Here is a 21,699-nt window from a genome sequence, read left to right on the forward strand (position 1 = left end):
GCCCACAGCGACACAGCCAAGTTTCGATTTGCTTGCGGGTCAGTGGCAAAAGTGTCTGCATACGGCTGGGTCGGGGTCGAGAAAGTCCGTCGATGCAATCCTGCCGATCCGATATTGCCCGGCCACTGAAAGCTTAGAGGGAAACTGAAGCGGTTCTGTAATTGAGAACAACAACAACAATAAACACACTTAAGTCGTCTTCATTTGTACTCACGAATATTGAGATTATGTTTCGACTGCGTGCCCGGAGGCTGCATACAATCATTTTCAAAGACCGCTGAAGCCCCTCCTCCCCCAGAGCGTGACGTCGTATCCAGAGTTTTCGGAATTTCCGCTCTCGCGCATCTTCAGAGCCTATCAAAGTTATGCACGCGCAATCTCGTTATTTTCAAAAAGGGACAGAAAATTACGTCACTACCGGTGTCAGTGCGGGGGAATATTTCCTTTCGTTCCGTTTCCTTTCGTCACGTGGGTTCAGTAACGTGGGCTCAGTCTCGTGGGTTCCGTATCTGGTATGCGGGACGTAAAAATAATAAGATATTTAAACCTCAAATTTGCGAGAAACAATAGGTGAGGCAAAACAAGAATGTGTCGCAATCACGCATTTTTCGTAAACACTTTTCAGTGGAGTGGGGAGATCAAAACGATGTTTTAACGCATACCAGAAGTGACGACATTCAAGATGGCTGCCCCCCTGTGGATAAGGTGTATAAGCGATTGCAAACAAGGCAAGTGGGCGCCGCCATGTCACTGCTCGCGCGGGCAAACCAGTGCAACTGCAAGCTTGCCAAAGCTATGCTCTCGCGCACCCTGTTTGTACCCATGGGGCATCAGTCGGGGCGCCATGCTTGCAATTGTCTATACCTGGCAAGCTTGCAACTACACGCGCTGCCCACACGATCGACAAGCGCTTGGCGGCCTCAAGATCTGGGAGTGAATGAAATCCCTGGATTCTGGGAAAGTAGCGCCAAGCTCCATAGGGTCGCCATTTTGGTCCGTGAATGAGCAATTTCTTCTGGACACCTCCGTTTTTGGGAACTGCTCATCATCGATTTCCAGAAGAACATAACTACCCTATGATCAACCTCCTTCTTCTGCATTCTTATCGGCTGCACCCTTATCGACTGCGATCAGAAGGTGCCCGGCACATGCTCTGCTATTCTTGAGCCTTGAGTGGTTATAGCGTTTAATAACAGAACAGTGTGATAGCCTCGTGTGCAGGGTAACGTGGTTCTAAGCGGCGAATGAGGTGGAATATTATCGTCGTAGCTTGAGCTATCTAGTTCTGCAGCTTTTCGGGCATATCTCCGCATTATACTATAAACGGCATTACGAAATTGAAATCGACGATATTCCCCGAGATGTGTCCTGCTTACTGCTTGTTTGTAATGTCTCTCTTTGTTCCTTAGAGCCCTGAACCAACGGCATAAATTGACTGTATACGTGACTACATTGAACATGGATTGACCAAGCCCGGGCGAAACCTTCCAGGTTTGGTCGATTTATATCTTCAATTCGTCCTGGTGTATCGCGGTGATTCCGTTCGAACGTCGGCAGTCATCACTGCGCTTATGGGCTTTTGTACGGTTTTCATGAGCGTGATATAATTTTCTATGTGTACGTGCGGCCATATTGCTCTATGCGGGGTAGCGGTCACGTCTTTACCGATTAGCCTTGTGTGCGGATTTTAATTTTTTTTCTCATCTTGCGTACTTTGTAGCTTCCAAACTTCAATCGCTCCGGAAACTCTTTGTTTTACCTGATCGAGTACCACTTGCCCATGTCATTTATTTGTATGATAAGTAAATGGTTTTACCCTCACGCGTAACCTTCTTAATAAAATTAAATGGCGCCCTCATATCCTCATTTTTATCTGGAATATGATAAACATTATATGCTTCAGAAATACTCCTCGAAACACCATGCTTCACAAACGTAAAAATGACCCCGAAACGAAATAAAAACAATTTCCTGCTTTAAAAGGGGGATTTACCGTCCTTCTCAGATACGGACATACACACAAACACACATGCCCAAAGACACGCGCCGGAAATATACACAACCACATACATGCGCACAAACACACACATATGTACACACAAACGATGCACGCGCACTCGCATACAAAAACAAACGCACACACGCAGGCACGCACCCAATACAGACACACAGGCGCGCAGAAAATAATGCAATCCCGTTGCCGTCCACTCGGTTAGTTTGGTCATGGTCCAGTCGCCCGATGTACCGCTGAGTCACCGAGATAGGCAAGCTTTACTCCGCCCGCTTCCAATAAAGTGTTCGACCGGCCGCGGCCACAGCTCCGGTCTGTCGGCCAACAAAGAGCGCGAATCGCCGCCTTCGATCGAGCGACAGAATAGATTCAGCAGGGCTGCGCGTATAGTAAAAGCCGAGTGACTCAGGAGCAAATCGAATCCAGAGAGAGACAGACGACAGGCTTGGAGGCCCCAAAGACGGCAGCAGGGCATGTGTATTTTGACCCCCGCGCTTGCGCTTCCTTGGACCTGCAAATGCCGCATCGGCCGCACGGCTCGGCGGACTGAAGTCCCGTGCGCCTCAATTGAGCGAGTTCGAAAGAGGAGTCGATTAGGATCTGGAATCGCCGTCGTCGTGTGGGTGAGTTACAAAAGCGCAAAAGGAGACCTCTCCACCGCTTACACTCCGGGCAAAAAAATGCTGAGTTTCACTGAGCTGCGAACGCGTGCGCTGCGTCTGATATGCCGCACAAGAGAGCTACAGCGGATGTTCAGAAGGCGTTTCACAGCCCAGCAGACAAAGATGGCAGAGCGCAGAAGGCGACGAGGGTAGAATCGCTTTCTGCACCAGTAGGGCCGATTTCTGCGAAGTTCTCAAGCAGCGTCAACTCAACCAACCTCGCGCAGAAAAAAAAAAAAAAAGCGTTGGATCGCGATGCATTCGGCGTGCGTGATCGGTTTAGTCACGGTGGTTTAGTCGATGATAGCAGACGCACAAAGGCGATATGAGCGCCATGACGTTGCACTTTTGGCGCTGCTTCATTGGTCCTGTGGGGTCGTAGCGTCGGCTGCTGTCGCATTTAAAGTGCTGTCGTGTTCGATACGTGTGACAGAATACTGCACAGCGATACACTCGGAATACGAATCGTCGGTCTTATTTTAATCGGCTCAACCGACGAGAAGGGCGATCGGGGTTGCGCCTCGACGGTCACGCTGAAGAGGGGTGGATTCTAGTAATTTTCCGCCGAGACTATGGACTTACTGACCGCTCTTCTCATTCGTTTACTTGTCTAGAGGAAAACCAGCGATCGGGGGTTCGAGTGACTCGCGGCGTAGTATACGGCGAGAAGTTGAGGGAGAGGATTGGACGGGAGCGCGCGGAGACGCCATAACGCCGAGCTCCAAGTGGAATGATGAGTGCGTTGAGGCAAAGCCTTTGTCTCTACCATAGCATGCTCTATACTCACAAAGCCTGGCAGTTCGACGACGGAGCCATAGGGTGCCCAAGGTCGCAGATATGGAGCGCGACGATGTGGTATCACAGAGCATCAAAGAGCCATTTCCTCGAGGAACCTGAACGTCAGCGCACAGCTTTTGCCGCGGCGAGGACCCCAAACACGCTTGTTCGCTCGGGAGAAATCTGTTTCGGCGTCTCGCCGCAGCGGGGCGCCAGTCACGTGGCTCTTCTCTCTCATCCGTTGTGTGCCGCTCCACCTTTTCCATTTTGGCGGTTGCTCCTCGTGGCAATCTGCCAGGCTTTGCGAGCATATAGGACGATATATTACTCTACTCACTCTTAAGGCTCTGTAAAGGCTCGTCCACACAGTTGCGTGCCAGTGCGACTGCAACCACTCGCACTTCGTTAAGACTGCTTGCGTCGAGCTGTTGCTATGGCGACATTTACGACGAGCCAATGGGAAGTCACTGTGCTGCACGACGCAACGCGGTGCAATGCGGTCGACGCGACTGCGTGAATGAGTCTATATACTCCGACGTCGTTCGTATACAAACGCGGCGCAGCGCGGCGCATACACAAACTGATTGGTCGCAGATATAGAGCTCCTGCTCGACGGGCACTGAAACGCTCGCGTTCTGCTCGATGCCGTATTCGCTGCGCTCAATGTTTGAACGCCGAACGCCGGCGTTCTGCGTTTCTCGTTCGAACACTGGGGAGAGATAAAGGTCTTTGTGTCTCCCCACTCATCATTCTGGACAAAGCTCGAAGTCCTCCCCTCCATCGGTTTCTCGCCGTATGCACTCACGGACTTGTGAAAGACCATACTGATTGAGATTGTAAGAAACGCAGGGCGTGGTGAGCGCCTCATTATTGCTCTTCAGACAACTAGGTTGCGGTATTAGTCGATCACAACGCCCAATCACGAAGTCTGATCATTAGAGGCCATGTTCCATCCGTTGTCAGTTGCTGCCTTTTCTCCAGAGAGTTGCTATCCACTGTTTAACCCTTCAATGTCCGGCGTTGCCCGGGAGCCACGACTCAAGAATGATTTATTTACTTAGGTGCCACGTGCGCCTCAATTAATGTACACCGCCCTCTGACGCGAGAGCAAGTATGGTTGCGCTTGGCAGTAGAGCTACAGTGCACTAGTGTAGAGCGTCGCAATGCAGATTCAAAACAGATCGCTCGTCCTTTCAAATCAAAGCCGACGCGAGGTAGGATAGTTTGCACCACTGGTCTCGAAACTAGAAGAAGAAAAATGGGCGCAAATATTGCCAAATCTGGTTACACCTTTCTCTAGTGTACAAAATTCGAAATGCACCTGTGCCTTTTCCCAAATCGTAACTGCTCTCAGTCGTTCGACTTAAATTAGTGCTACGAATGCCCAATTTTACTCACAAACAACATAAAAACGTTTAGGAGAAAAGGTGAATTGACCCGATGTCTGTTATTCTGCGTGTACTAAATTCACTTCAAGTTTTGTAGGTCTGCAGTATTACAAGTAATGTTTTGGGCATGAAAAGGTGAATTTTCAGATAATTGTAGATCTATTCATTCGCTCGTGTTTACGTGTTAAATTTAGGGGATGGAAAACTTGGATCCGTATTTAACGACCGGCTATTTCAAGACCAATGTGGGCATGTGAGCTGAAGTATGAACACCTGGAAATACGATACTACGACTGAAAATTTAGAATGTACATTTCACGACACTTTTATTGAGAATAATTCTGTTTTCTTTGCTCCTTGTTTCTCAATATGCAAGGACTGCCATCAAAACTACTCTACCGATGGAAAGTGCTCAGTCGGGGTGACAACCCTACTGTTACATTTCGATGGTCCCCAGTGCTCTCTGGAAGTAAAAGGCGAAGGAGGGTCGTGCTCTGCTAACGCTGCCGTGCAGCGTACGTTTCTTGTAAAACGACTGTGGATATAATCATATAAACGAACGTTCCTACTATCATCATGTAGTGCGTACATCTATCTACGAGCGCGCGAGCCGATAAATATTTCCGAATTTCACGTTTGCACGGTAAAACTTTAACCGCTGCGACCGCCTTATGAGACACTTCAGTGACCCCGATTCCGAATGCGCGGTTGGAACGTTAACGATATATGTGTCGAGCATTTCAAAACGCATTGAATGTTCAGCTGTTATCGCCTGTCTGGACACTTTGTCGCCGCCCGGCGCGGAGAAACCGTTTGAACGTCTTTCCGCATCCTCTCTGAGAAAGGAGACGTGATGGGCGTACCCCTCGATGGGGCATCGCCCGGCGCACCGCCGTCGCCAAGACAAGGAACGCCGGCCACCGCTGCGTTTTATGGCCCTTCCGTCGCCGCTATCTCCGTGCAGTGGCGCAGCGTGTGTTGCCTAATTGCTCAAAAGAAACGTAACGGATATGCTGACAGAATAAACGACGTATCTTGTTTGCGGGCAGTTTGTTTTCAACGTTTTCGGAGCTTATGGGCGCAAGGTGGCGCCTAACGAGATGGTAGTTTTGTTTTTATCTCATTGACAGCGCTGAGAGACACCGGATCGCGGTGCTTCCTTACTCAGTCATTTGGCATCTTCGAGAATATCGTCGCAGAAATTGCGGGTTTTTTAATCGTTTCGGTTTCTAGAACATGACACTTACTCGAAAGCAGGTTTACCTTTTTCCGCACGTCCACTTTCTACAAATTCGGCAGGGGTCAATAGACCTTCTCAAAAGCGTGCAGCGTTTTCCCCTGTGCCGAAAGGAATGCCGGAAGAGGTGTGTACAGAACCAGTTGTAGCAAACGACGGAGGCGAAGGAGGAATCGAGGGCGAGCGGTGGAAAGGGCAGGCTTGCAACTGCGGAATCCTCTTTCGCACTCTTCGGTGACACGTGGTCGATGCTGCGGGGGCAAGAAGGAGTGTACAAGATATAGTGCGCTGTTTATTGGTATTTTCTTTAAGCATTTCATCGTGTAACTATTCGCAAGGTAACGCGTCACTTGTAACGCGTCACGTATTAGTCTCGCTCTATGCGCAACTCCAGAGGAGGAGACTCCGTCAGCGGCGAAGACGCGATATTTAGAAACGGGGATCTCGCACCTGTCCAAACGCGCGGTGAAAGCTTCCGCGGCCTGGTGTCAAAAATGTGAAACGCAGGAATGGAGATGTAATGCGCACCGTTCGAGTCGCGGAGTGCAGTTATCACGCGAGCCCTGAGCTTTCTGGAACACGCGACGCCGAGCGATGTCGTTCGCGTGCCGGCGCCCTCTGAATGATTAAAGGCCCTGTCACACTGAGGCAACAGTTGGACAACTCCATCCGGCAACACGGGGAAGTCGTGTTGCCGGCGACCCTGTCACATCAAGGCAACAACAACAGTCGGGCAACATGTTGCTGCCGCCCGGCAACCGTGTTGCCCGATTTGTTGTCCGACAACCCTGTCACACCGCGCTGACGGCGAGGACAACACGGGGAATACTGCGCCATCTTGATTGTTTACCTTCGTTCGTGTGCGGCGCGGAATCGCTGGAAATGTGACTCTACAAAGTGCTAGTGCGCTCGAAGGTCCGGGAATTACCACTGTACAACATCAAACAGTGACTGTGATTAGAAAACTTGACACAGGGAGTATTTTTCGCTCTTTATTTTATCGAAATGTTCTTCATTCGCTGAAAAAGCAGATAGCCCTAACCGAGGAAAGTGACATCGCTGATGTAGGTTCGGGATTTACGCCACCGTATGAAGTGATTCTGTCCGGTTGTTTCATGCAATTCCTATTTCTACTGTAAAATTGCGTTAGCACCGGCAGCACCCCAAAGCGTCTTTTGTAGCGTGGTGTTGAACTGAACTGACAGTGCTTCAAAACTGCGACACCGACACCAAGTGCCTAGGAACAATCGGTGAAATAAATATTTTTCAACGCTGTCTACTGGCCTACCGCTGCTACGTGATCGCTTCATTCCCCCAAAACGTCCTGGGTATTTTGAAAACAAATCAGGTGTCTGGTAGCGGCTGTTTCCAAGTTCCAAGCATCAACAATCATGATCAGAATGGTCGTTTTATGCTTCGATTTTTTAATCTTAGGTTTTCTGGATTATTTTTATTATACTTTATTAGTGTGTGAGTAGGCATGCCATTTTATTTCACTTTCCGTAATGTGCGCTGGTCTCTCGGGAGTTCTTATTTCAAAACCAGTCTGAACGTTGACGACCGCAGCTGTGACCATTTCGAAAATCGCTTTCCGTAACTACGCAGCAAAAACATTAATCGAAAATATTTTAGCTGCACGCCAGCCCTAATTATTGTTAAACAACGTTTTCTAAGCCTTTGTTTGAGTAAGACTTTATTGATAGGGGACTAACTCTACCACCGAAGCTATCTATGTTGTCGTGTTGCCGGCGCGAAATTCGCCCAGCCAGCGATCAGGGCAACACTCGTTGTCCAACACAAGTTGCTGCTGTTTTTGTTGCCGAAAGCTGTCATACCGAGGCAACATTTTAGTTGTCGTCCATGTTGTCGTGCTGTTGCCGCGGTGTGACAGCTTTGTCGGACAACACGGGGAGCAAGCAACAAGTTGCCCGACTGTTGGACAACGTGTTGTGTTGCTGTTGCCGTCGTGTTACCTCAGTGTGACAGGGCCTTAAGCGATCCGCGAGGTCGGGCACCCTGCGGCTACTTTCCCCTTTCCAGTCCCAAAGGCCGCGCTTCCCGGCGCCCCTCAAATCCCTCTTGAGCCGTCGAGTTTCGAGAGGGGGAGCCAGGTGTGCCCCAGATGGGCTAGAGGGCCTAGATTTTAGAGAGGGTACAACTCGAACACAGAAGAACGTTTGCAATTTGATGGCGGACGCCTCCTGCACCGATGGGTTGCAAGTTCGCATGCGTTGCGTCGTCACATGGCAAATGGAAAAGCGGGCGGAGGATAAGAGACGTTTCGAGATGATCATCGCTTCCGTCACGACCTCGCAGCTAGTTTTGCAAACGCGACTCATGAAACACATGATCCCGATCGAGCAGTTGGCAACACTCCGGAATCTAGGCACACTAAAATGGGCGCGGAAGTACGCAGACCTGCCCTTTCGTGAGCTCGTCGACCCCGTGCATCTCGGTGCACCCTGGGCTGACAGCGCAGTGGAAGCTACGTGGGAATGGAAAGGAACGTGGATCACGAGGCGAAAAAGACCGAACTGTACGTCTGGTCCAGCGAGCACGGAGCTTCTGCCGCACCATCACCATAGGGCTAAAGAGAGGTATACCGTATTTCCTCGAATAATAACCGCACTATTTATGAACAAGGACTTTGCGTCTTCTTTCCCACAGAACACATATACAGTCAATCACTGCGTTGCGCATAAATAACACAGCCAATGACCAGATCGAGAACACGATTTTCCATACAAGTGCAATCTTCACAGATGGTATCTTCGCACGAGGACGTTATCTCTGTCCTGTAAACAGCTGAAATCATGCCATCGATCACGGTGATTGCCAATCTGTGTTCTCCGCTGATAAGCTAACCCTCAGGTTTTCTTCATCAACTGTGAGGCTATTACTTGAGTAAAAACGGTACTCTGTGTCACAGTGCGATGACCCGCGGGGTGTGGCTACGAGCCACAGCAGCCAATCCAGCACATCTCACGTGTGACGTCACTACGCGCCGCAGGTGTGACCCTAACTCTCCCTGTATGGTCACGTGACATTCGCACGGTATTGAATTGGCCCGGTTGGTTCGTGGCGTCCTTTGCAGTCCACCGGTAGTTGAAACGCTCCTCGTGACCTCGGAGGAGGAAAGGAAAATGAAACTGACCTCGCCTTCTATTAGTCTCCTCCGCGTTTGATACCTTTTTTGGTAACGAAGTTTCTTTTGGCGTTTTTTTTTTTCTTTTCGTGACTTCGGTAATTTATGGACCCTCACGATGGAAGAAGCGAAGTAGGAGTCTTCGCATGCGAAATCGCGAACACGGATCCGCTTTTAGATCGTGTTTCTTTTCAAGGTGTTCGTATGAAAGGTGGAAATATGAAATCATTTGGCAACTTTTTTTTACTAGCTCGCCGATCACGGCATATTAAGGAAGGAAAAATGAGATCTCGCCCCCCCCCCCCCCCCCTACTTTGCACTAGCTCGGCGTTCAACGCAAATGATTAGTTACGTATAACCGTGGGTATCTTTAAATATATATATTTTCTTTTGCAGCCCAATACCTATCGCATAACGCTCTTCAATTTGGTACGCCTAAACAAAAAAGCCAAAAAAAAAAAGCAATGAAGACAATAAAAGTATTAAAAAGACAGGAAAACACAAGGGTTACTTCTGTAGGAATTATGCCTAGATTATGATATCATTGCAATATCTAACTAAAAGGCGGCACGAAAAATTGTCGCGGAAATGTCGACATGATGTGAGTAGAGGCTGTTATTATATCTCAGAATCAGAGAAGGCGAACGAATATTATACGTATTGTGAACAGACATCCAGACAAATAAAATGTCTGCTAGAGCATCGAGGAGCAAAAGAGTTAACTTTGCTGATACGCGAAGCCTGTTAAGTGGCACAATGCATCAATGACTTTAACCTTACGCAAAACTTTTATAATTTCTTTTTTTTCTAAACCAGAGATGTTAACAATCTATAAATCACCATACTAAAAAAAAAAAAAAAAAGAGAAGAGTCTGTTAATTGATTACGAGAACGAATTCTAACTTTCAAATTTCGTCTTTACACCTTTTTCTCTAATAAAGAAGGCAAGGCAGAAAGAATAGAGCAGAGAAGCGTCGCTTGACTGAGCCTCTCCTTTCCGTCAGCAACTGGAGAAAATATTATGCGAGGCGCGAGGTTATACCTGCATTCAAGCCACCAACAGCGCGGTGACAAACAGGCGAGAACAACATGAACAGCACTGCCAAAAGTCATACGTCCAAAACCTGAGAGCAACGAAGGCTGCTGCGTTTACTGGCATCTTAAGAAACCCGGGGTGTGTTGAGTCCCGATCATCTCACTCTCGCTCCGTAGCCAATAAGAGAGCGGCCCATAAGAATGCCGAAGGAAGAATGACGAAGCAAGGAGCCTGAACATAATAAAACCTCTGTTTTTTAGGTTTTCATTGATTACAGCGGACACTCTCGTTCTATGCGAATGTAACGTTTTCCTTTGGAGGTTGTGAAGTCAGTAACGTAGTTCGGTGAATACGCACGAATGTAACGAGTAGATCTGTATTCGGGCAACATCATTAGAGAAGTGGACGTTTCTGGAGTCAGCTTTTCGAGAAGGCCGGATCCAAAGGCAAGGGAAGAGCAATTAAGGAAGATTTACGTCCCTATAAGAAATAGGGGATTAACGGAAGGATCGCGCAGGAAGAGTGGTCGAATAATAGATGAAACAGCAGATCACGAGAAAGCGCAAAAAAGGTCGACAGTGCCCAACTGAGATGGCCCGAGAGAAGTCCCAGGGGTCAATCCATTGGACTGCATTGGATTAATTGTGTTCGTTTACACTGTCAGGCGCCTTGCTTGTCTACCGCCTCGTGATGCGATCGGACTATAATCACTGCTCTTCCTTTAATTAGTTTAGCCAATGAGACGGGCGAGTGGTTTCGCGATCCCAATGACATGGCGTTTCAGCAATGAGGCCCACCATTTTACTGCTGAAACTTCACTGCCATTGGATCCGATAGCTATCACTCTTATCATAGACTAAACTGCTTCAAAGAAGACCGATAACCAGTGTTCTTAGTGCATCGCGAGATGCCGTATTCACTTCGGAACGCCTAAGAGTATGGACTACAAAGCAGCTGTGCTCGTTGAGTGTCTAAGGATGCATTAAAGGGCACTCTGCTCTGACCAACAGTGAACAGATTCAACGCGTTTTAATAGGCACGGGATTGAAAGTCACGCCTAAAAAATTTCTTTCCCATGAAAACTATTTAGCTAGTTTGAAGTTCTCGCTATCGATGAAAGCAGATATAGGAATATATCATATATTTCTTTTGTATTTAGTTTACTTTTTTTTTCTAAGTCTTCGACAAAAAAGATAGTACATTGACAGGTTGCGACTCAACAAGTGTGTCCTTTTTTTCTTCTTATAGATGAATAAGATGTGTATTCGTTCGTGCAATGCTGCGTTGGTGTGTGCAATTATAGTCTGATTTGCCATCAGAAATGAGCCGCGCCAAGGAAAATAGTAGTAGTCAGAGAATAGATCAAGAGTAGCGTTATACAAAAAAAAGCTTCCATAATAAAGACTGATAGGAAGACAATAATGTGGCCAAGCGCATTTAAAACATACTCGTCTTATACGTGCACAAAGGTGGGAAGTACTGATATAGTGAAAAGTTTAGTGTAGTAAAGATGTTTCTTATATATAAAAAAAAAATCTGAATTTACTTTAGTGAGGCTTTACTCTTGCTCGAGTTGCAAATGCACGCGTGAGCATATAATTAAAATAATAACAGCCAGAAATGCCTTAGTTCGTTCAGAGCATTGAAAGCAAAACTGGACAGAAAAAATCCTTACAGACCAGTGTATTCATTGACGACTAATGCGTGCGGCCGCCTAAAATCAGAAGCGGCTAAAATGGCGTCGGCGGTCGTCATTTCAATTACCAATGTACATATTTCCCTCTCAAGGATATTGCAGCCCGCTGGCAAAATTTCGCATCGTTTGAACTCTCCAAACCTTTACGCACCGTTCCGATCGATTGCAGGGTTCATCAATATTTGTCTCTGATATTGAATAATCCGAGAGTAACTCGACAACAAGGTTTCGGGTCTCCTCAAAGTAGATTCCAATGACCAACTCACTGTTGATAGACACGTTTGTCGTAACGTCAAAACTGCGGGCACTGCGACACTGCCCATGCATATGCACAAGGCTATCTCACCATTAGTGTCAGCGAAGCCGAAGCATTACCTGCGCGAGCACACTGCCTTGAACTATTCATGCACCGTACATGCACACGTGCTCGACAGAGCGGTTTGAAGCGCGGGGTTCTTTTATCTTTTGTTACGCTCAAACTTATCCTTACACAGACGTGCCAAATGCTTATAATTTGCGCGTAATACTCTGAAACAGCGCCACCGCAGCGAAGTGACGTCCATATTTTCTATGCAAATCGTGACGCGAGTACGATTTGCCGTAAATTGAATGACGTTCGCCATCACCTTAGTCGCAATGTCAGCCGCTTGTATATCTATACTGCCACGCGATGCACTTGGAAGACTACAAGAAGCATGTTAAGTGCGGATGCGCCAATAAATGCAGCCTTAGTGGCAAAGGAGGTGGACGCCTCTCTTTTACTGAGACTGCATCGCCAATGGGAGAGCGATATATCGCTCGCCCTAGTTATTTTGAAAACTGTCTAAAGGAACATTGATTGATGGTCTTCCAAGCACTCTGCGTGAGGCGTTCATGCAGTACTTCTGAGAATGCCTGTTTGGTAGTTGTTCTACTCTTTACACTTCCTCTTTGTCTGTTTCTCGATGTATGCAGCGATGCTCAGAATGCACCTGGATTTGTCTGATCAGCGATGGATAAATTCCAGTGATAATAATAATAGAAGCAACAACAAAACATAACAGACATCGAAGTCTGCGATCGATAACTCGGTGCTCCATCACTCGCGAGTGCGAGATCCGCACCTTGGCAGTTTAAAGCTCCACGTTTTAACCGGGGAACTAGCTTTTCCCATCATTGCTGCTTTGCTCTTTAAAAATAAATCAACCGAAGAACCGAATGAATTTGGGCCTTCCTGCAGGGTCCAATGGGCAGAGTTACAAAATTTCAGCACCGAAAGTTTATCTGTCGTATTTTTCGCCTTTATTTTTTTATTATTATTTTTTTTTCTGCATAGCGGTTGGATTTTCGCTGAACACAGACTGATGTATACTATATCTAAAGACGGCCCTCCACCTCTAGGGTCATGTGCGTCCTGCTCGACGAAGCGGATAATCGGAGACTATTATTCCTGCGCGAGTCTCCGGCGCGCGTGGAATGTTGTCGGACGGGCGTTAGTGGCATTGGCTCGCCGCTCGGACGCACCTCCGGACCGGTACAGGATGGGTGTAGTCGCATAAGCCACGCACAGTAAATTTCTTCCCGTTTGTAGCGTCGATTCCGTTATAGTGACGCACACAGATGCGCACGCACAAACGGGTCGAGGGCGCTGGACAGTAGGGGAGGCGGGAGATAAGGGAACGTACCTCTTGGACAGGCATCCGTATCGGTACGAGGTGAGAGCCTTCGCCTAAGCAACGTACATAGTATTACATTGCCTGAAACACGTCTTTGACTTGTGCGCTTAGAATTTTATACCACCCATGCCTCGAAAGTGGTTTCGAAGTGGCAATAAATGGCGACACAAGACCCGGTGTCATCGTGTCGGATGTCACAATTCTAAAGTTAATCGTAAAAATTCTGACAAAAAAAAAAAAAGACAAGCGAACACAACAGCCTTTGACCTCGCAACGTCCCAACTTTTGACTGCCGAAGCTTTCGTGAACCGTCAAGCCGGAGGGCGACCTTCAGTAGAACAGGCGTTCGCCGTACCCACCTTTGCTGCTGTGTCACTACCGCGATCGTTGCAGGCAACATCATAACACTTCTATGATGTCATTAGGCGGACATGGAGGTATCGCAAACGAGGACGCGGTAAACGCAACAATCAGAAACGCGCTGGGGGCACCAATAGCACTTGATCAATATACCAATTCAGTTTTTGTCACAAAAAAGGCAATTGTATGGAAGAGAGCTATTGGAGGTATGGAGAATTCAGGACTCATGAACATTCAAGAGCGAGGGAGAATCCTGAGCAACACATTATCGGGTATCCTCGAGGTTTTGTGCTCCCAATGCACTCGAAACAGCGATCCATGGATTCTAATTTCATTACCCCAGCATCTGACTGGCCGAGCGTGGTTCCGTTCCACAAGTTGCACGCTGCCTGAGCTACAAACAAGGGGACCGTCACTTTCGTTACTGAAAGAGCACAGCCGTCGAAGAGGAAAAAATCGCCTTCCTTATTGGTTGGAATGATTAAAGGAAGACCGATGATTGGATTATGATCAGATGCAGTATACACTCAAGAACTCCAGAGGACGCTGGAACAAGGTTTGCAAAACGCGAGATGTTTCGGACTTTATCGTGTATTTTTTTAAACCTCGCCTAGAAAAATGCTTTGTCGAAGTTTTGTTATAGCATAGACATATTTCGGCGAGTTCTCGAATCATTGTTGCTATTTTTAAATGGGACATGATACACATAGTCGCACTTTGCTTGTAATAACTTTTTCACCGGATCTGTATTTTTATAAGCTGCTGGTTTCAAGTTAATATAAATTCAGCTAAGCGCGCTTTGCATGGCGACAAGTGGTCACCCTGCAGTTTGAGTCCCGTGAAGGCTTGAGTCACACAACTGTAAAAATATTGGGTATAAAGGAAACGTAAATAAGGATTCTCTTTGACGAAGTTTATTTGTAAGTGACAAATAAAGAGCTGCACTTGAACTCGAACTTTGAACCTTGAACTTTATTACAAGAAAGATGTGCCGAGGACACCAGAAAAAAGCTTCCAATAGGATCCTTGATAAGTTCCGATGTTTCTGCACGTGTAGAACACAATAAATTGAAATGAAACAACGACACTTCCCACTTTAATCAACATATCGGACACTGTTGTTTAGTTACTCAATGAATATCAGGGTGGTAGAAGACGAAGTTGTTAATCAATGTGGTCAGGTTATGAATAAGGAATAGAACTGCGCAATTAAGACAGAAATTGGGAAAGAACGAAAGTTCCTTTCGTCGAATACTGATAATAGATGCACGTTTGGCTAGGTGTAAAAAAATTAGACAGGAAAAATTCATATTCTACACACTTGAGAATTAATGGAAACGTAGTGAACGATAGATATAGACACTGAGAACGTTCACTCAGAAATAACTGGGCTCGGCTCAATCTCTACCCCAGCCCGTTTCAATCTGGATGAGCATCGTACCGGCCTCCGGTCGTGTATTACTACTGCGTGGTGCACGATAAAAACTCCAGGCTGGCGGTTGTACAGCACTGGCTAAATTTCTCATCTACAGCTGGGAAACAAGTCGCCCGTTGAGGCAGACTAAGTTCTGGGGTGTATGAACATACAAACGCCCCAATTGCTTCAGGCAAGGATTGGGGTGAATATTTCTTCGCGAGGAACTTGGAATAGGAATAATTGGCTTTAGTTCTCTCACTCTAACCAATAAAAAAGACGAGAAGTACCGCACCTCAATCTCATGCCGTCCTGGTGGCAAAAGGGCGTTCGTCATTTAGTCCCTGAGACTCACTAAAGAAAGTTGAAAAGTCAATTCACGCCTTTGCTATATATAATTCGAATAGTGGCTTTACCATGCCATGCCAGTTCGTCGCGGAAACTTCATATCGAAGATATTTCATTCGAAGAGGTTTTTTTCACAAGAGTTGTTAGACCGGGGACATTTTATAGCGCGTATTTCATGACACAAGAACGCAGTGCTTAGAACGTCTAAGACATACTCCTTTCATCCTGAGACGCTTTACATTGAAAAAATAAATATCCGAGTATGGAATGCTCCTGGCATGAAGTTCTTTGTGCTGAAGCGTCTTGGTTTGAGATATATTTTAGTATGAAGCGTCCGGGATAAACTGTACTGGGTTGAAGTGTTTTGTCGTGAAATGTTTATTTGATTTCCGTATTATAGTATTGCTAATCACAAAACTCAATGTAGAATACTTTAACACAGTTAGAATTATTTGAAGCTTTTGGTAATAGTATATAAAACATACATTTAATGTGTACCATCTCCTGCGAGGCTGGACCGACGTGCGAAGAGCACCGTTAAAATACGGAGTATACTAAAATTGTGTTACGTTTTGCCATACGTGAGGCGTACTTTTTACGTGATGTACGTAGAAAATGAGTCCACGTTTAGTACATGGCTTTTCTCTAAGTGTACGTAGTGCATCAAACATAAACCTGACTGTGGCAGTTAGTTTTGTACTACATTGCACCTTATATTTGTAGAAAGGTGCAATGTGGAGGGTTCTGAATTTGTTTTTTGAAATGAATCACTATTTTTTGAAGGTAAACCAAGGACTACAATTAACAAGGTATTGTGTGGTATTTATATCTGTTTGGGATAGAAATTAAGCTTGATTGACAATACTTTGGATGTTAAAGCGGCATCTGAAATCCAATTTGCACTTACATATAATGTGGACGTTAATTTAAACGTAAATATTTGAAAAATATATGCTTGGGTGGAAATAAATAATTAAAAACGTGCTTCCAACCATGCCTAAATTGTCAAGGTTCCCCGAGAATTAGGGCACGGTTGAAGCTACTTTTTTATTCAGAATTTAATTTCCGTCTGAGTGTTCAACAGGCAGGTTGATAGATTAAAGAATTCTGCCTTTAATTATTAATGGATCTGCCATGATAAGAGAATCAGGTCTCCTAATTACTTCGAATTATATAGAAACCTGTTTCTACGGGATATATAGGAACACCAGAGAGGTTACTTTTTTGGTGTTTCTCAAGGGTACATATAGTTGAGGAAGATGAGGAACGCCAGAGAGGTTACCCTCTCCGGTGTTCCTCATGGGTCTGTACTTGGACCGATTATTTTTAATGTTTTCATAAACGACCCTAGCCCATCTGTTAGGAACTCAAATTCTGCAACACGCCGATTATATCAAGCTCTTTCGGGAGATATTATTTATTTATTTATTTAATATACCTCAGGCAGCCCTTTCGGGCATTATATTGGGGGGGGGGGGGGGGGCGAGTTACAAAGGCGGAGACAATACAATACAGAATAACACATATGATGCATAAGTCATAGAAAGTCAACAAAGCTATGCCACGATTAATTATTACAATAGTATACGCATGTGTAGCGATAACAAAGAACAACAAAGAAAAGATACTTCGCGCACAATATTTATTCCGGGATAGTGTGGAATACTATTTCACACGACGATTTAAAATTTGCTCTATCTGCAAGTTCAACTGTACACGGAAATAATGAGTTCCGTTCTGAAATGGCAAGCTGTAACGGGGAGATGCACAATTGATTAGCTCTACAATGAGGTAGGCGAAGTTTATGAGCATGATCATGCCTACCGAAAATGCGATGGGCTCGAAGTAATAAACGTTCTTTGATAGAAACATTATAGTACTACATGTCGTGAAGGGACGTGAGACGGGAGACCCCACGCCTGGCTTCCAATAGAGCTAAATGTGCTCCTTGTTTCAGTGCCGACTCGAGTAAGGTGATTAGTCATGAGAAATGAAGCGCGCCCCTTTGCTTTGAACGCTCTCTAATTTAGTTTTCAGATAATCCCGATGAGGAGACCACAGGACGCTAACCTACTCCAGTTGCGACCTGACAAAAGATTTAAAATCTAGCAAACGAGTTTCACAAGATGCTAAAAAAACGTTTGCGTCTTACATGCACCAAGGAACGACTTGTCTTGCCCACGGCATAGTTTATATGATCCTCCAAAGAAAGAGTATCGGAAATCGAAAAGCCCAGGTACTTATGTTTATTTACTTTTTCGATTGGGATACCATTGATTGTGTAGTTGTAATTAATTATAATTTTTTTTTGTTGACACAGTCACAAATTTGATTTATGTTGACACGCTTCTGCCACTTGTCACACCATGAAACAAGAGAGTTAAAAAGGCGGACCCTATTTCGGCGGTCTTTGGCCTTGGAAAAGTCGTAGATTTCCTTGAATTGATTACGAGGGTGCTGAGTTACTCTGTGAAACTTTTCGATGATGTAATATCAGAACGTGAATGGTGTGGTCTGAACATGTTGACGCTTAATCCTAGTAAGACTTGCTATGTCTTTACTTAGGAAACTAAAGCCTATTAATTTCGTTTTGGAACTGGACAATGCCCCGTTGCAAAAAATAGGGTGCTCCCGTGATCTTGGAGTTTATATAGACTCTTCTTTGTCATTCAGAACATATGTCAATAGCATTGACAATACCTCCTTCCGTGCGTCGAGATTTATTTCTAGAATTTCATTTGAACTTTCTATGTCAGCCTGCATAATTCGCTTATACATTTCATTAATTCGGTCAAAGTTGGAGTTTTCCTCCGTCGTATGGAGCTCTATCGGGCTCACGCACCAATAGACGATTAAAATGTCTAAGAGTGTTTCTTTCGAATTTTCTGGAATCACTAAGTGAGTCACACATTTTTCTTAATATGGAATACTTTTAGGAGAAAGTAGTTGTTTTACCTTGAGTGCAAGGCGACGCGACAGAAATTTTATATTTCTTTAAATGCCTTCACGGAGTGATTGATTGCTCTGATCTTGTAAATTCAGCGATTAATATTATTGTACCGATACAATTTTTGCGAATTTTTTTTATACATTTTATGTTAATAAAAGTTTTGAAACTTTCTCCCTGACACGGATTTAGAACTTGTATAATACCACCGACGCTCCATTCCCATTATTGACGTTTTTAATCCAACTTTGGTCGTGTTGAACTTTTTCCTCAATAATCTCCAGAATTCATTGTTATTCTTTTTGCTATATGTATATTGCGCAGTGTTACAAAGGCTAAAGCTGTTCACGAGCACTAACAAATGGACAAATGAATGAATAATAAAGAGAGCCTCTTATTATATTAGGCCTAATGAAGCACGTCATGAATGTTTATCGAGCGTCTTTATGCACAGCTATATTTCTAAATATGCATAACATTCCTTTCTAGACAAAGACTAAACGTCCGGATTAATGCTTTCTTTAGTCCATTAGCATACATTAAATAAAAGCTACTAACGAGCGGATCTTTAAAATTTTAGCACCTAAAGAAACAAGCATTCAAAACTTGGATTGCGTTCATTAAAGGAAGTGCTTTTACGGATGATTATTTTTTTGATACCACCGGGAAATGAGCGGTATATGATTTATAAAAATTTTTTTTTTTCCATTGGAGCCTGAATTTACTTATCTCGATTTCAAACCCGGAAGAGAATGTAAGGCTCAGCCCCTTGACTTTAGTGGTGCCTCTCGTGTTTTGGATGATATTTTTTTTTAATGCAAGATCTCAATGCTCAGATGCTGAAGTGAAGCGGTAAATGCAGTTAAACATCCTCACCCTCAATAGTTTTATCAAAATTAAAGTAAACTTTTAAAGAAAAAAAGCGGTCGTCATCAATGTTGTATTTAAACTTTTTTTCATTTAATATTGTTTTAAATTTTTTTTTCTAGTTATGGTATGCCGGTTTTGTTTTGGTATATACAAAAGTGATTGGTACAAAAATAAAATAAGCACATGAAATAGACAGCCCTTTTTAAATAATGTAGGTATTGTAAATATTTATGGTTTGTTCCGACATGTGTTTCATACAATTGTAACTGTCTGAAAATTAAGATTTTTGAAGCCTCGAAATTTCAGTCGACGTTTCCATCAAATATCATTTTCTTGAATTGCACCTCGTGCAATCCGTGGACTTCTCTTTTAAAACTTCCAGGAATAATTTTTTTTGCCTTTCTTTTGGATTCTTAACAGCTTTATTTTATAATTTTTTAATGTGCTAGGGGCTTTCATATACCGGGCGTTTCTTCCTAAGCGTGTAAACATTTAAAAGACACTGGGAGGAAATATATTTCCGCACAATAAAGGTATCGATCGCGGTGGACGCCAGGACACGTGTACGAAGAAACATTTAATGACTTAAATAAAATTGGCTGAATAACTTTTTAACTTTTCTTTTCAGCTGTCGTATCTCAATTTGAGATTTGCAGCCCCTCGTTAATATAGGCCAAATCAGATGATATAGGCCAGATCGGATGAGTTCTGTCGTCCTAACTTTGCATTTTCTCGTTTCGCCTTTTTCCTTTTTTCTCTCTTCTCAGTTACTTTTGTTACCTTTCCTTTTCTTGATTTTCCCGCCTTTCATCGGATGCTCGCTTTTCGAATTCTAATATGTCCCTTGATAGTTGAAAGACGTGGTTGTATTGTCTTTGTCCTGCATGTTTATTCTTTCTTTAATCTTGACCCGCATCAACAGCCCTTCGTTCAACATTTAAAACAATAGATTTTATAAATATATTATACATTTCAATATGTGTTTTTTTTTCGTTTTGATAAACACCCTGAACACATGCCACGGATATATAAAAAAAGAAAGCTCCTTACAGCCCGGACAATGGTTAAAATCGTATTTTCGAAAACCAACAGAGGCGGAGGGTTTCAACTTTGGTAATCTCTTTTTCAGCAGCCTCGGAATGATCAAAGAACTTTTACTTGTTTTAAAAGGTGTAGCGTAAAGGTGCGAGAGGAAATGAATACGTCACTCAGAATACAACGACGCAAAAACAAGAGAGGATGAGGGGTAAGCCCCGTCACCTCTAAGTCCGAACGTGAGGGATGGAAAAAAGGGTACGTGACCCTCGACTTAAGAGAGGACGGCCACTTTGAGCAGCTCTATGAGGAAATCAATACCGAAATTCGGTTTCGTAAGAATATCGATACTGAACTTGGAATATATATACCTCTTTACTCTGCCCAATTTGAGACGAAATCTCCCGTGTTCATAAATGGAAAGACGTACCCTCAAGGGCTGTGCAGTTTTATTACACTGGACGAGACGACGTTTGGGCCTTCCTGAGACCGTCGCTTGTTCTTAGGTTGACAGCCATAAGAAACTCAACTGGAAATGTTGAATGCAGATATTCCACAATCGTAATAGCGTCTTCTTTACTCCCCTGCATTACCTAAAAAAAGGAAATAACATAAATAAAAAAGAAAAATATATATCCGAAGTTTTCTGCCGCAAAACTTTCCAGAGTTCTTACTAATAGCCGAAAACTGAGCGCTAGTCACGATGTTGAAGTTAAAGCAGTATTTGGGTGGCGGTAAATCCCTCTTTGCTATCGGGGCAGGGTCAATCACGTCGGTAGATTTTAAGGCCCGTTCACACTCTTGCGACCTCTTAGAACTGGGTTCCTTAATACCTCTTACAACGCGAGGACACACTGGCGCCATCTATTGGGTAGCAGTGTAAACTTGGCGGTCCGGCCTTTTTTTGTATTTCTGCCGCGAATTATCCTTTCTTTCTTGGCTAGGAAAACTTTTGTCAACGTTATAAACGAGCCTTTATTTTAGGTATTACGCACATTTGACATCGGAAATACCGCAAAACCTTCGCTCTTGTGAAATGCAGTTCCGGGGTCATCGTATAGATGGCGCCAGCGTGCCAGTGTGTTCTCTCGTCCTAAGGAACTTTAGGAGGCTTAAAC

Source organism: Ixodes scapularis, unplaced genomic scaffold (assembly GCF_016920785.2).
Source record: "Ixodes scapularis isolate PalLabHiFi unplaced genomic scaffold, ASM1692078v2 PGA_scaffold0__279_contigs__length_252992795, whole genome shotgun sequence".
NCBI lineage: Eukaryota > Metazoa > Arthropoda > Arachnida > Ixodida > Ixodidae > Ixodes > Ixodes scapularis.